The sequence below is a fragment of the Clarias gariepinus genome, chromosome 4 (genome assembly GCF_024256425.1).
Source record: "Clarias gariepinus isolate MV-2021 ecotype Netherlands chromosome 4, CGAR_prim_01v2, whole genome shotgun sequence".
In the NCBI taxonomy this organism is placed as follows: domain Eukaryota; kingdom Metazoa; phylum Chordata; class Actinopteri; order Siluriformes; family Clariidae; genus Clarias; species Clarias gariepinus.
The window spans coordinates 24,567,574-24,582,057 of NC_071103.1; the positions used below are offsets into that span (position 1 = coordinate 24,567,574).

The following is a 14,484-nucleotide window of genomic DNA, read 5'->3' on the forward strand; positions in this document are numbered from 1 at the left end:
AGATGATGCGACATCAGAATCCTCTTTTCCCAAGGCGTTTTTTTCTCTCTTGCAGTGACAGTGCCGAGGTCAAATTCAGACACTCTGTCTTAGCTGAGCTCTTTGTTCCCCTGTCATGTATCCTTTTAGAAAACACAGTTGCCAAGGTCAGCAGTGCTCAAGCTTATAAATGTCCCCTATCCTCTCTACAGTTGTTTAGGTTTTGTAAAATAAGTGTAACACAATACTCATGACCAGTGTGCACTGTGTGTGTTTGTGTGCAGTCTGTCTGTCTATCTATCTATCTATCTATCTATCTATCTATCTATCTATCTATCTATTAATCTATCTACACTATAAAGTTTAAAAAAGAGTAATATTTAAAAGGTTAAGATATGCAGATCAGCATGTGACACATAACTGTCAGAGACAAAACATTTTTTTAATTTATGTAGATAAACCAATATTTACACTTTCCAAATTCCTAAAAATCTCATTTTATTTGATTTGTCTTAAAAAGTGCATTTAGTGCAAGGTCACATTTCTCAGAAAAACGGTTTTGATTCACTAATATGAATGTTGCAGGTGATTTACCAATATTAGGGAAGGAAAAGAAAATGTGTATATGAGGCTTTTAAATGTGCTAATTCTTCTCATTAGCTCCTGCAAATTAAGATCTTTAAGAGACTTTTGGAAGAGTGAAGCTGAATCTCCAGTTTAACTTTGATAATACATCAAATGCAGGTTAAAACTTAAAAGATGAGTGTAATAACTATTAACAAAGAAGTGTAACTTTTTCTGTTAAAATGCTGTTAATTGCTCGCAGTCTTGATATAGTCTAAATATAAATTCCCTTATTTATAAGAAATTATGGCTTTCCTGTGAGAATAAAAATGGCAGATACAGTAGATCTAGAGTGTAACAGATATATTTGTTTCTGTGTTTTCTTTGTTTTTATCTGCAGTAAATAAGAGAGTGTGTTGCACAAGACCCTGTGCCGGTGGCTAAAATATCGTTCAAAGTGTTGCTATATTTTTTTTGAAAAAACTAGATTTAAATTACTTTTGTCTTTTGTTTGCATTCTGTTGCTTGAGACTGCATCGCCTGACTGTAATAAAGAAGATTATTCCAAGCGAGTGACCAGTGGAGCGGGATGTGCTATCCACTCAATACATGCTAATGAGCAAGTGAACAATTTTTTTTTCATGCCAGATCAGTAAATCAGTTCATCTTAGTGTTTTATAAGCAACCTTCATTTATTTTAATAGACCGTTGGTTAAGGTTGGATAATATGTTGTGCTTCGCAGTGTGCAGAAAATTGAGCCCAAAAATCCTATATTATGACACAGTACATGTTCATAGTAATCAAAGTTTGTTGGTTTTTAAATTACAAATAAACACATAGATTAGTTACAATCCAGGAGTTATTAAAAAAGAGAAAAGCTTCATCCAGTTTATTTCTCTCATTGATGTTATTGTTGCTATGCCACTCATCATCTGTGTTTTTCTTATTCTTTATCCCATCCCCTGGTTCGAGCTGTGTTCATACCACAGTCAAATTAGATCAATTACCGTAGATCGAATCAATTCAATTCAATATCAACATAATAATATATAATAATTATTATATTTTATTATTATTATTATTATTATTATTATTATTATTATTTATTATTATTATTATTATTAGAATTGTATTAGTGGCTGTAAAATATCTTAACACAGAGTCAAAGTATCACCTTGTATATAAACAAATTATGTAATTAAATTACTGTTTAATACATACCTTTAATAAACCTAATTATACCTTAGTCTGTAGTTAAACTTACCAAGGCCTGAATGTATAGCTTGTGTGTGTGTGGAGTAAAGGATCTCTCCTAAAGAAGGAGTTTTTTTCGTGAGAGAACTCATTTGTGCTACTCTATTTTTCAGTACAGAAAAGCAAAGTTAATGATAGTGACGCTTTATAATAGAATTGCATGGTTAGTGTTGAGAGCTTCATGCACAATACACAGGCTGGGAAAATACTTCAAAAGGGCTTAAAGCCTCTTATCCTCATCAGTGAATTTGATCTAGCGATGCTACTATTTTCAACGAAGAAAATTGTAGTGAGGTCCAGAAGTTTGGTACAGCTCATCATGTTCCATGAGAAATTGCACACATGAAAAAAAATGTAAATGAAAAATACAATAACCAAATATAAAAAAGCAGTATTTTGACAGTTATTTGATGGTGGATCATTGCGGTTTATAGGTCGTTCATAGCACTCAAAGAGACCAAAATATATATCTTGAATTTTTTTTGTTTCGTGTTTATGTGGACAGCTGTGTAATAAAAACCTCTCATTAGTGGGCTAAGCAAAGCTGTCTTTGACTTTATTAGTTGATTGCACTAAACTGCCAATAGTATGCTCCAATACAATAGTCCCGACCCCCCGTTCCTGAAGGATCACCTGGCCTGCACATTTTAGTGTTTCCCCTGCCTTATCACACACACACTTCTTATCATAATTGAATAATGTTGGTTAAATCAGGTGAGCTGAAAATGTGCAGGACACATGTGTCCTTCAGGACTAGAGCTGGAATCCACTGCTTTAATAAACACTAAACTACAGTACACTATGGACATACCACTCATAGTGACCTTTATTATAAAAGTGCATGCCAGGTCTATAGATACAGTAATCACGAGTATCCAAAACTGGGAGATTCAGGTGAGAAATCATAGCATTTTTTGACAATTCATAGCAAATCATGAGGTACTTCATTGATAATCCATAAATTGTGGGAAAGGGGGCTTAGTCCAGTCATTACTGAGGTGCCATTAGACTGAACACATCAGCACAGGAAGCAAACGGTGCATGCTCCATTGGTCCTGGATTTGTGCAGGTTTAAACTACAGGGCTCGGGGGTCAGTGAGAGGTTTTTATTCAGTGCTGAGGCCTCGGTGTTGGGGATTATTCTGGTCCAGTGCACCCGTGCAGCACACTGAGGATTTCAGACAGGGTTCTGGCACCTAGCATTCGCCATGTAAATAGAGAGCAGAAGACCACGTAATCTCTTCATTATACAAGTGAGATTGAAAGTGGGTGAGGTGAGGAGGCTTGCCTGCATTTTTTCATGGGTATGTCTCTTTGATGAAGGGTGTGTAAGCGTATTTGGTTTCGTCTCTACCATTGCTCTTGCAGTGCCATGCACAACATCGTTATTTAGCCACACACCTCGGCCTCTAGGCAGTTTTTAGAGATGTATGGGTGAGTGCATGTATTTGTATGTGTGTGTGTGTGTGTGTGTTTTACCACTGGCAGATAGGTTCCCAGGCTGGTCATTTCGGTCCTTAGAAAACAGATAGTATAAGGGTTGTTGGGTCTGCCGCAGGGACAGAGAAATCTCGCAGTGTGTACGAGGCCTGGTGCAAAAATTTCATAGCACTCCCAGGAGCAGGCACAGGATATAACTTCATTAGCAAGCTGAAGCCTGACATTAACTTGATTACTGTAATAAATTTATTGTGCCGGTTACGAAGGTTCCCCGGACATTTCTCATACTGCCTTTTTTTTTTTATTTAGTTTGCAATTCTTTAGGTACAATCAATTTCCTGAGAAAGATTTAAATAGTTATTGGCAGATTATATGAAATATGGTGTATTTTCATGGCATGCATGGTGCATTTAGATGACAGATTCTTCAGAGGCTTGGCCTAAACAACCTTAAGTTAAGTGCATTGATCAAATAAACAAATCCCGCAGCTCTCAGATGACACCCATGGCATTATAATTTATTTTTTTAATGAAATACAAATTTCAGCAGGTAAGAATATAAAATAGCTTACTGCAACCAAATATTAATTGTAAATTTGTATTTAATACATCTAAATCTAATCAATTTTATTTATCTTTGTGTAGTAACACAATACTGTAGAAATGCATCTGATAAAAAAGAAGCAGTGCATAAATATAGATATAAGCTACAGACATTTTTTTAAGCTGTGCAAATTTTTTGATGGAGAAGAATAATGTGTGGATGCAACATTATTCCTTTATTGACTAAGTGCTATTTCATTTAGTTTAGCAATATGTACTGTATGCCTTGTGTGTGTGTGTGTGTGTGTGTGTCTATGTTCATGTATGTGGGTGAGAACGCAGCCTGTCTGGAACATCTCATACCTGTAATCAGTAAAGCTGGAGGTTGCGGGTAATGAACAGCTATCTGTACACAGTGGTAATTTTTGCTTTCACACTCTTTTAGCATTTTCTGTAGCCAGTCCTCTCCAATCAGAGCAGGTACTATAGATGTATATTACCTGAGATTTCCCTTGTAAATGCTTCACTGAACAGCGTTTCGTAAGTAGTAAGGCAGAGGAGGACTGAGGTCACTTTTTTGAAGTGTTGTTCATTTGCACTGTTCTTGTACTATCCTAAAAAACAAGGTCATATTATGAGCAATTCTCTAGTGCTTCATCAGTTCAACATATTTTCAAGATAAGTTTAAACCCTATCAGCACTCATGTTCACTACTTGACCTTGGCCTTGAGTCTGAGCTGCATGTTAATGAATGAACATTGTGTTTGATCCATACACTCCTTAACACAATCATTCTCTTCTCTCTGCTTCTTTTACAAGATTGGATGAGGTGATGAAAGCTTATTAATTTCAACAATCCTGGAACTTTAGCTGCACTCACTGGTGATGTTATTAGCAAAGGAAATCTCTGCATGCTTACACTATAATTAATGCATGTATCTCTTCAGCTTTCATTGTCTACCGAGGGAGCTGAACATGACCTTTTATTTTGCAGAACAGGTTTCTGTGGGAGTTTTGGTATTATATGACAGCCTTCATCCTTGTATAAAATTAAGATCATTGTTTATATAAAAAGGGATATTGTATTATAATAGCTAAATATAATAATGACATATTATGTGTGCGGTTTTATCATGGAATGTATCATAGAAAGCATTGTTAGCCGTAACTTATTTACCGTTATATTAGACCCACCTTGAACACTATCTGTACATTTAAGGACTTTTCTCCTGCACTGTCTTTACAAGTAAATTATATATGTGTGTGTGTGTGTGTGTGTGTATACAGTGAGGTCAAAAAGGATTTGATCACGCTGTGACTTTGCAAGTTCTCTTACTTAGAAATCATGAAGGGGTCTACAATTTTCAGCATAGGTGCATTTCCACTGTGAGAGACAGAATATAAAAAGAAAAAAACGGAAATCACATTGTATGATTTTTTAACAATTTATTTGTGAATTACTGTGTCAAATAAGTATTTGATCTTATCAGCCAGATTTCTGACCCTCAAAGACCTGTTATTTTGCTTTTAAATAGTCAAGCTACACTCATGCTCATGATTGTAAATTAGTAGCACCTGTTTGAGGTCGTTAGCTGTCATGAAGACACCTGTGCACCCCACAATCAGCCAAAGTCTAAGTAGATACATGGGGTATCAATGATGCTAAGAAAGGTGAAGAATCAGCTCAGAACTACACGGGAGGAGCTGGTTAATGCCGTGAAGAGAGCTGGGACCATCGTTTCCAAGGCTACTATCAGTAATACACTAAGACCTCATGGTTTAAAATCTTGCATCGCACGGAAAGTCCTCCTGCTTTAGTCAGCCCATGTCCAGGCCCATCTGAAGTTTGCCAGGGACCATCTGGATGATCCAGAGGAGTCATGAGAGAAAGTCCTGTGGTCAGATAAGACCAAAGTAGAACGTTTTAGTCTTAACTCCATTCGCCGTGTTTGGAGGAAGAAGAATGATGAGTATCATCCCAATAATACCATACCTACAGTGAAGCATGGGGCTGGAAGCACCATGCTCTGGGGGTGTTTTTTTGCACAGGGGACAGTACGACTGGATTGTATTAAGGAGAGGATGAACGGGGCCATGTATTGTGACATATTGGGCAAAAACCTCCTTCCCTCACTCAGAGCATTAAAGATGGGTTGTGGCTGGGTCTTCCAACATGACAATGACCCAAAGCACACAGCCAGGAAAACCAAGGAATTGCTCTGTAAGAAGCATATCAAAGTTCTGGAGTGGCCTAGCCAGTCTTTAGACCTAAATCCAATAGAAAATCTTTGGAGTGAGCTGAAACTCTGTGTTGCTCAGCGACAGCCCTGAAACCTGACAGATCTAGAAAAGATCTGTATGGAGGAGTGGGCCAAAATCCCTGCAGTGTGTGCAAACCTGGTGAAGAACTACAGGAACCGTTTGACCTCTGTAATTGTTAACAAAGGCTTCTGTATCAAACATTAAAAGTTTTTGTCTCAAGTGATCAAATACTTATTTGACACAGTATTTCACAAATAAATTGCTAAAAAATCATACAATGTGATTTCAGGATTTTTCTTTTTAGATTCTGGCTCTCACAGTGGAAATGCACCTATGCTAAAAATTGTAGACCCCTCCATGATTTCTAAATAAGAGAACTTGCAAAATTACAGAGTGATTAAATACTTATTGACCGCACTGTATATGAACCAGTTAGGTTCTGTCTTCGCCTGGCTGTAGACTTTTGATCTCAGTCTGCGGTAACTTTAAGGTGCCTTGAATCCCCAGGGGAGAGCTGGACACACTCTTACCAGCACCAAACACTACCATGTTAATGTTATTATAAGTGTTCCTTGTACACTAGAGAGTGTAGGAGGTAAGATTGATTGATAGAATTGGCTACAGTCGAATTGTCTACGAAGTGCACCTATATGGTAGGCGTACCTGATAAATAGGAAACTCAGCATGTGTACCACATATGAATAAACCCATTGGTAGTCCTAACAAGATGCTTACTGGCAGGCTGGCCAGACTGTAACTGCAGTGATATTTCTGACACCCACATCATCACACCTTTCTCAGTTCTCTAAAATTCAGTATGGATGAAAAGATTTGCTGGCTGACGAAAGGTGAGCAATGCATAGGACAGATGTGCCAATGTTAATAAAAGAAAGTGAAAAGCAGACAATTATGATTTGAAATTATTCTAGATGACTTCTGAGGCTTGCAGGTAACAGACTTGGCAGCATGGCTGCTCTAGCTAGCCGATCTTTTAAGTTGAAAAACTGAATAAAGCTAATGCAGAGCAAGTTGCCTGGCAACACTCTGAAAGAGTCATAGCAGGAGCTCTTGAGCTGTCCAGTGTCTCCCTGGGAGGTCTGGAGCTGACATTAAATATTTGTTTAATTATTATCTTCTGCCAATGAAATAGAGCCATTCCTTCAGAGCAGACATTCGGCTATGGCCAGCTAACGCGTGCTGGCTCATAGCAACAGGCACAAATTCCACATTTACAGAGGCGGATGCACATCTGTCAAATTATGGCTTTTTTTTCCTAGGTTGGCTGCAATGGTGGGAGGTATGTCAGTATAAATAAGACACTGGTACAGAGTTTTGAGTATGCTGTAGACCTACAAAGACAAAAAATGTGCTTGTGTTTAAACTTTACTTGTTGCAAAACTGCTGCTTATACAGCTGTGGAGGTGCAGCGAGTGGGTGTTCAGACACTTTTAAGGCTGGTTTATGCTTTTGGCAGAAATGTGACAAAACAGAACATGGCCTTAGTTGTTATAAAAATGTGCATGTGGCAATAACTGATTTTTATCACGGCTTGCTCATGCAAATGTTGCTCCAAAAAAATTGGAAATATTTTTGTACATTTGTCATCTGGTGTGATGTTTAATAGAATTAAACTGTTAAACCTGTATTTTAAAAATATGGAAGTATCTAAAAGTTGTACACACTAAATTTCCAAAATTATTCGCTCACCTGCCTTCGCATGTATATGACCGTGAGTAACATCCAATTCTTAATCCATGGGGTTTAATATGATGTTAGTCCACCCTTTGTCAAGTAAACTTCTTCCACACCAAACTTACTCATCCATATTTTCATGGACCTCGCTTTTAACACTGGTGCGCATTCATGAACATGAACATAAACATAAACGGGCCATCCCCAAACTGTTCCCATAAAGTTGGGAGCATGAAATTGTCCAAAATGTCTTTGTATGCTGAAGCATTAAGAGTTCATTTAACTGGAGCTAAGCAGCCGAGCCCAACTTCTGAAAAAACATCACCCGTCCTCCAGATTTTACACTTGGCACAATGTAGTCAGACAAGTATCGTTCTCCTGGCAACCACCAAGCCCAGACATGTCCATCGGATTGTCAGACAGAGAAGCGTTCTCTAGAGAACACGTCTTCACCGCTCTAGAGTCTAGTGGCGGTGTGCTTTAAGCCACTGAACCTGATGCCTTTGCATTGCACTTGGAGATGTAGGTCTTGAATGCAGCTGCTTGCCATGAAAACCCATTCCATGGAGCTCTTAATGGGCTGTTTATGAGCTAATCTGAAGGCCAAAATAAGTTTTAAGGTATGAGGCGCCGTATAGGACTTAAATCAAACTTTACTCACGCACACACATATGAAACACTTGCATACACATATATGAAACACTCACACATACATATATACTACTAACTGCTCAAACAACTACATATGAAACACTTGCATACACATATATGAAACACTCACACATACATATATACTACTAACTGCTCAAACAACTACATATGAAATGCGCGCGCACATGCATACATACATACTTTCCGCGCACATACATACATACTTTCCGCGCACATACATACATACTTTCCGCGCATATACATACATACTTTCCGCGCACATACATACATACTTTCCGCGCACATACATACATACTTTCCGCGCATATACATACATACTTTCCGCGCACATACATACATACTTTTCGCGCACATACATACATACTTTCAGCGCACATACATACATACTTTCCGCGCACATACATACATACATACTTTCCGCGCATATACATACACACTTTCCGCGCACATGCACGCACACACACACATACATACTTTCTGTGCACGCGCACAAAGCCAACTGTAGCGGTGTAGGGAACGAGTGAACAACGGATCTTTAGTTTAGCGGAAAAGGGAATGGATAATTTCCTATAAGTCATTACATATCGCTGGAGTGTGAAAAAATTTTACTCGAAAAAGAATTTATATTTTTATTATAATTATTATCGAGGCGAGGACATCATATAAATAGGACACAATAATTTACATTTTGATTTAATAAAGAAACCATTCGTATTATATAGGCTAGTAATCTGTAAAAATAAATAAATAAATAATACGTTTTATATTTTTTTATGGTATCAGTTTTTGTTTCAATAAATAATCTATATTTAATGTCCGTAGCGTGAAATTTCCACAGCAGCAGCGACAGGTATCCGAGGTGCTTGTGTTACCATGGTAACGCAAGGAGGAAGTGACGTTGTATGGTGTTCTGAATGGTGGAATTTTGTAGAGTGAAGTTCCCTTTTCAGACATTTCCTGCGCAGGGAGTAGGGTGTAGGGTGTAGGGAGTAGTCATTTCAATGTATATGAACTTCATTCTCCCTGATTAGTAGTAGCGTTTCTTAAATAGACCGTTAATGGACAGTTTAGAAGACAACGAGTGATTTATTTATCACCACAAAAGTGGGTGATATGGGGGGTCGGAACAATGTTTGTCCCGTGGGATTCCGATGAGTTGTTCATATTAGCGAAGGCGAGGAAACACATTTCACAAAACAGTATTTCTTTCTGTTGTAGGATCCGACATATTAGCCACAGATTCCGTGCTTTAATTTTCTTTTTGCAAATCATCACCTGCGTTTTCTGCCGCTGAAATATTCAGACATTATGTGGATAGTTCTGAATACGCCATGTGATTGAGCAGTGATGATACAAACCAGTACTACCATTCAGGGAGAATGAAGCGACAAGTCCGTCTACACTGAAATGCCTTCCTTTTACACTGAAATGCCTTCCTTTTACACTGAAATGCCTTCCGGTTACACTGAAATGCCTTCCGGTTACACTGAGAATCTCATAGGTGAATGTGCGAGAAGAGTTTGTATGTGTGTGCGCGGAAAGTATGTATGTGTGTGCGCGGAAAGTATGTATGTATGTGCGTGAAAAGTATGTATGTATATGCGCGGAAAGTATGTATGTGTGTGCGCGGAAAGTATGTATGTATGTGCGCGGAAAGTATGTATGTATGTGCGCGGAAAGTATGTATGTGTGTGCGCGGAAAGTATGTATGTATGTGCGCGCGCATTTCATATGTAGTTGTTTGAGCAGTTAGTAGTATATATGTATGTGTGAGTGTTTCATATATGTGTATGCAAGTGTTTCATATGTAGTTGTTTGAGCAGTTAGTAGTATATATGTATGTGTGAGTGTTTCATATATGTGTATGCAAGTGTTTCATATGTGTGTGCGTGAGTAAAGTTTGATTTAAGCCCTATACGGCGCCTCATATTAAGGTCTGTAGTTATTTACTCTGCAGAAAGTTGGCCACCTTTATGCAAGGTGCGTCTCAGCATCCGCTGACCCTGCTCTGTGATTTTATGTGGCCTACCCCTTAATGGCTGAGTTGCTGTCGTTCCCAATTAATTCTACTTTGTTGTAATACCATTAACAGAATATTTAGTAGCGAGGACAATTCATGACTAGACTGGTGGCATTCTATAATGGTCCCATTCTGAAATTCATGAAGCTCCAAAGAGCGACCCATTGTTTTACAAATGTTTGCCATGATTTTATATACCTGTAACCATGGAAGTAATTTGAACACCTGAATTTTTAATGATTTGGATAGGTGAAGATTAGACAAATTTAGACAACATCCTACAATTTCCTATATTTCAAGGTCACTGCTTAGTCCTATGTGAAATTAGTAAAAAAGGGGTAAAAGAGCACTTTTTTAAAGCCTAGTTTTTAAGGCAAATAATAAAAAACTTCAATAATTAAAAATAAACACTGATCAAAATTAGAGAACACTTTCAGATACCTTCCAGTTATTAGTATTAATATGGCACCTGGCACTAATTTCTTTAATTATCTGATAAACCCTATTTAACTGCCAGGCTATTGTTCCCAGTTTTTCCTGACTTTTCACTGGCAAAAAGGTAAGCTGTTCTAAGGTGACTGATATCCTCTGGCAGCAGGTTGTCCAGATGAAGGCCAAAGGGTCAACTCTTTCAGCCATCGCAAGAGAAGTTGGACGTTCCAAATCTGTGATTTCTAGAATATTGCGTCTTTACAACGTCACAAACTCATTCAATTTCATAAAGAAGGCTGGTCATCCATAAAAGCCAAATTCAAGAGAGGACAGGATAATGCAGAGAATCTCAATGGGCAATCAGGTCAACACTGCCGCTTTTTTGTTTTATATTGAATAAAAAAATGATCTGTTTCGAGAATTTGGACGGAAGGGACACTCTGAAGTGACCAAGCCTCTCATTAGGAGAAAGAATCAAAATGTTAGACTGAGGAGAATCTTGTAACTTTAGTTACAGCTGAAAACATGACAATAATGAAATAGTTAGCCCAGAGTCCTGATCTAAACCCAATAGAAAACCCCCTGAAAATTCTTGGCGACAAAGTTATGGCCAAGAAACCCACTACAGTCACTGAACTGTGAAAGTGACTGGAAGAAGAGTGGACCAAAATCACACCAGAGCGGTGACTAGAGGTGTCCTGCGGCTGCAGATGTGCTTAGGTCAAGGGCCTGTACATTTCCTACTAATTGTTGACTGTTGTAACCTTGGGAAATTTTTTGTTGTAATCTCTCTCCCTGCTTCAGTCATTGCTGTTCTTAAATTTTTAATCGTGTTTTTTACAAAATAAAGTTTTTTTTTAATTGAAATGCCTTGGTTATTTTGTAAAACACTGTTCTATTAGCATTGTATAGCCATAACAAAAAAAATCCTTCAAATGTTAAGCAATAAAGATTACATTATTTCTGAAAAAAAGTGTTCATAAATCGTTAAAAAAAGTTTGATCTCCACTATATAGTTGTCCTACCATCTCTGACTCAGAAATGAACAAGTCAGCAGTCAGTAAATAAAGAAATACTCAAGAAACAGATAGTTTTCACATCTACATGCTGAGTCTCAGATGCTGCAAGTCAGAAAGGATCAGAAGGGTGTTTTGAGCAGGTGATCCTTATGTCCAGTCAGATGACAGATCTGAGCTGCAATTAGCTTAGCTCTAACTTATTTAAAGACTGGCTTCATGGTGAAACAGAAATATGCATACACACAGCCTGGTATTGAATTACACACATGCGTACACTTATATATGCAGTCGCACACAAAATGTATTTTGAATATTTGAAAAAAAATTACAGCTGAAAGAATATAAATGCAAGTCCTGGAAGGAGTTGAAAACAAGGTTGGTGTCTAGTTGTGACACTGTTCAGTATCGGTGCACAGCAACCCTTCACTGCAGCAGCGTGTCATTAGAGGAGCTTGGTTATGGCACGGTGGAGCACAAGCAGCACTGAGCACATCACAGACAGACCTTCCTTTCTGTTTTCCATATCTCTCTCTCTCTCTCTCTCTCTCTCTCTCTCTCTCCCCTCGTTTCTGTATTTGTTTAAAGTTCTCCTGAAATTTTGCAGCTCATGCCCAAAGTCTTTATATATATATGCATATATATATATATATATATATATATATATATATATATGCATATATATATATATATATATATATATATATATATATAAATCAGTTATGTGTTTTAGAGACTAGTGGAAATCGAAGAACAGATGGTAATGTATTGCATTTATCAGTTATTTGTTTCCTGTATTAAAATTTATACTGCCGCTTGGTGCACTACTATCATAAAACTGGTCACATTCCTTTAAAAGTTTTAGTAATCTGATATTCAGTAATATTTCATCATCTGTTTATGAAACCTGTCTTTTCCACCATTTAGGTTACAGAACAAACACATAAAACATGTCTGACAATCACATAAAGTTTTTGTTGCATTTAAAGTTTTTGACAGCTACATTTGTCAAGCGTTTTAAATTTGATAGAGATTCTAAATTCCTGAAGGCTCAAAGCAAAATGCACAGTCGTTTTTCTTTGAATTAACAAGCCAAATTCAACATTAAAGTCATTACTAAACTCTATAAAAGTTGTAGCGAGAGCTAGATGCATTGAAGCATTTGGACTAGTTATGGAGTATAATTTAACTCCATTCAGCGCAAAAAGTATGTATTGTATGAGAAATAAAAGTGTTTAAAGACTTAGTTTATGTGCATCCTGAATTTGGAAGTGCTGGAATTTTGGAGGAGATTCATAACCTGAACAAAACAGTCAATTCATTTATTCATCTTCAGTAACCATTTTTATTCTGGTCAAAGTTGTGGCTTAGCATTGTGGTGGTTAGCACTGTGGCCTTGCACCCTCAGGGATAAGGGTTCAAGTCCCACTTTAGGTCTGTTTGTGTGGAGTTTGCTCATGATTTAAAGGTTTTCTCCTGGTTCTCTGGTTTCCTCCCAGAGTCCAATTGGTGTTCCCAAATTGCCCATAGTTTGTGAATGAGTGAGTATTAATAATAATAATAATAATTATTATTATTATTATTCTAATTATTATTATAATTAGAAATATAAGGATTATACCCATATTCAAGATATTTTAGTTGGTATTTTAATATTTTTTTACACTGCTCATTTTTTCCAGAAATAGTGTAAGAAGAAGTGGCCCCTCATTTAAAACCTAAATAATGAAGTTTGAGGTAGCATAGATATTACAAGATAATGCTAACCTTTAAATGCACTACTTCAAGCTATTTCAGTGGAGTCAGTGTTCAGAATGATAGACCATCATGCAATAAGCAGGATATCTTCTGAAACTGATTTATCTAGTTAACTATGGGTCTATTTTAAGCCAGAAATAATTTACTTTCCATTCAGCTGAGCGCTACATTAATTTGGACAGGTTATCTCACTAATGTATGTGTCTCGGTGTATCATGTACCCTTCTTGCCTGCAGATGTACTGCAGAATTATTTCTCCCAGTTTTGATAAACGCATGTTTATTTATTTATTTTATTTTTTTCAGGCCCTTTATGTCAGGAAATTTGATCTAGATCTGTGTCCATGAAGATTGAATATTTGCCTATTCCTGTGTCAGCGGTTAGTCCTGTGAAATCTATTTGCTCAGCAAGTCTATTTTTCTTTGATAATATAATAGGAAAGTGGAAGGTCATTGGAAACAGAACTGTTAAACCACAGTAAAGGTCCTGAGTTACTTTAGTGCCCTACAACAGCGAGGTAGTGTAAGCTGCTACTTTATACCACAGTTATAGAGAAACACAGCGCATACTCTCATGCTGATTCTCTGAGATATTTTGTGCAGCATAATTTTAACATCACTAAATACATTTTTCACTTACTCTGCAATAACTGTCCCCTGGCGTATTAAATCATTTGTTTCCCCTCCTCCTGTTGTCTTCACTCCTCCCTTCTGCTTTTCTTTCTGGCCTTTGGGTCTGGTGTCTGTTGTCATCATTTTTAGATGAATGACAGAGTGCCTACAGGAAAAGGCATATGGCTGTACAGCAGTGACTGATTATCTGCCCCACCTATATTGTCTACCACAGCAGGGT

The 14,484-nt window shown here is 37.4% G+C and overlaps 1 protein-coding gene across 7 annotated transcripts in view; it reads left to right on the forward strand.

Moving 5' to 3' along the window:
• Positions 1-14,484, forward strand: part of ptprub (protein tyrosine phosphatase receptor type Ub) — a 229,887-nt gene that overhangs the window by 16,551 nt on the left and 198,852 nt on the right. The gene's annotated exons all lie outside the window — the stretch shown is intronic.